General features: G+C 34.7%; 1 long non-coding RNA gene across 1 annotated transcript in view; it reads left to right on the forward strand.

Moving 5' to 3' along the window:
• The first annotated feature begins 6 nt into the window (after window positions 1-6).
• LOC128250810 (uncharacterized) overlaps window positions 7-2,575 on the forward strand; it is an 83,402-nt gene continuing 80,833 nt past the window's right edge. Inside the window, exon 1 of the long non-coding RNA XR_008266792.1 lies at window positions 7-336. This is a non-coding gene — a long non-coding RNA (uncharacterized LOC128250810). The remainder of the gene's footprint in view (window positions 337-2,575) is intronic.

Here is a 2,575-nt window from a genome sequence, read left to right on the forward strand (position 1 = left end):
ACAAGAGGACATCGACAGTCTTGTTGCAAGTGCTCGTTGAGGGTGGCCACATTCAAGTAAAATCTCTGGATTTTAATAAGAACCAGAGACAAACAACAGCCGAACGTTTATAAACTGCTCCTACGTTACACAGTAGTAGCAGAAAGGGCTGCTGCTGCTGCTACTACTACTACTACTACTACTACTACTGCTGCTGCTACTGCTGCTACTTGAGGAGCAGGCTGGACCTTTTTACAGCTGATGAACCACCACGTCCCAATATGACCTCAGGCACCCGTGGTAAACATCCCGACTCCAGATTTGCTGTACTCGGAAAACCTGGAGTGGGCAAATCCGGTAAGTGGTATCTATCTATCTGTTTATCTATCTATCTATCTATCTATCTATCTATCTATCTATCTATCTATCTATCTATCTATCTATCTAACTGTCTGTCTGTCTGTTTGTGTGTCTATGTTTGAAAGGAACTCTAACCGCGTCAATCACTCGTGTTTCGGAGGGCCAGCAAAGGCCAAGGATACGGCTCATTTGCCTTCAGGACAAAACAGTATTTAAAAGAATCCATCTATCTATCTATCTATCTATCTATCTATCTATCTATCTATCTATCTATCTATCTATATTTGCCATTAACAAACAAACATTTCCGCACTGCTTCTATGACGCTACAACTATGCATGTGTCCGTCTGCACATTAAATGTGTCTCTGTGTGCATACATACATACATACATACATACATACATACACGTCCATGCTTGTATATATATATATATATAGTTTGTGTATGCATGTATGTATGTATGAAGTGTCACCCTGTGGAATGAGTCTATATAATTTCTGTCAAGATAATTATCACGTTAGCTGCCATCGCTCGATTTATGTCTACAGACACATATTTATAGACCGATGTCTATGTTAGAGTTACCGCCTGTATAGATGTGAAGGCATGCATTGATGTATTGTAATGGCGATCTATCATGCTTGTATGCATATGTGTGTACATGTATGCAAGTAGATATGTATATATATATATGTACGTTACACATACATACAGACATACATACATACATACATGCATACATACATACATAAACATACGCACGTAACTTGGTTTTTGTGTAGACTTATAATAGAAACGATTTTATAGTAAGCTGAAGGAACGTTCACGTATCTAAAATACTTTTTCAAGTGTTGATAGTGACTTCAAAGTTTCGGGTGGTTAAACTTCATCGGATTGTCCGATGAAAGTTAGTTGACAGAAACATCGAAATCAGTCACCCCACTTCTTCTATACTATACTATCTATCTATCTATCTATCTATCTATCTATCTATCTATCTATCTGTCTATCTATCTGTCTATCTATCTATCTATCTATCTATCTATGGTTTTTTTCTTTCCAAGATACCTTTTGATCAAAATTCTCCTCCCCCCTCGCCCTTTTTCTTTTCTTTCCTTCCCAAAAAAGACAAGTTCTACTCTGTATTTTGTCACCTGTGTTCAGCCCTGTGGCTAATAAAGAAACATATCTATCGATCTATCTATTTATTTATCTATCTACATGTCAGTTTGTCTGTCTGTCTGTCGCGCGTGTGCGCGTACAGCTATACAAGACAAGATATGAATAATGGTCATTATATATCGTAGTAGATTTAACTTACAGCTGTTTCCAGTAGTCATTAGAGGTACGTTATTGATAGGTTTATGTATGTATGTATGTATGTATGTGTGTACTGTAAATGGAAGGACAGTGGCGGTGGGGGTGGGAGCGTCATAGAAATTTACGAGGAACACGAGAACTCGATCAAATACCTTCGTCAATCGATAACCATATAACATCACAATTTCAACACCTTTCAGCAAGTTTATTCTGGCGATCTGACGGAGTCCATCGTATGGAAAGTATACGAGTATAGACGAGCGAATACATATATATATATATAATTTATAATTAACGTTTTTTGTCCCTAATATTATATTTATTATTATTATTATTATTATTATTATTATTATTATTATTATTATTATTATTATTATTATTATTATTATTATTATTATAATATATATATATATATATATATATATATACATACTCATATAAGAGTCTGAGTGTGTGTGTGTGTGTATGCATGTTCCTTTGTGTGCTTTTGTATATATGTGCATGCATATATGTATATGCATATACACACGCACGTTTATATTTACACACACACACACACACACACATAAACATGTAGTTAAGCTGTTCAGTATATTTATTTGGCATACTTACACAAGTGTGCCCCCAACTTCGCTTCCTCATAACTTCCAGAAAAATGTTTATTTTTTTAAAAATTCATTTTCTGCAAGTTACGAGGTAACAGAATCGAGAAGGGGCACACTTGTGTAGGTATGCCTATACATATATAAATGAGTATAAGTATGTATAGGTAAAAAAATTTAAGGAGTGCGTGCGTTACATAAATAATATTCTTAGGATTAAATGAAAGGACAACAAACGGGAAAATCTGACATATATATATATATAATAAAAAAAATACGTGTACTAAATAAATAAACGAACATGTACGTTTT

Source organism: Octopus bimaculoides, chromosome 25 (genome assembly GCF_001194135.2).
Source record: "Octopus bimaculoides isolate UCB-OBI-ISO-001 chromosome 25, ASM119413v2, whole genome shotgun sequence".
In the NCBI taxonomy this organism is placed as follows: domain Eukaryota; kingdom Metazoa; phylum Mollusca; class Cephalopoda; order Octopoda; family Octopodidae; genus Octopus; species Octopus bimaculoides.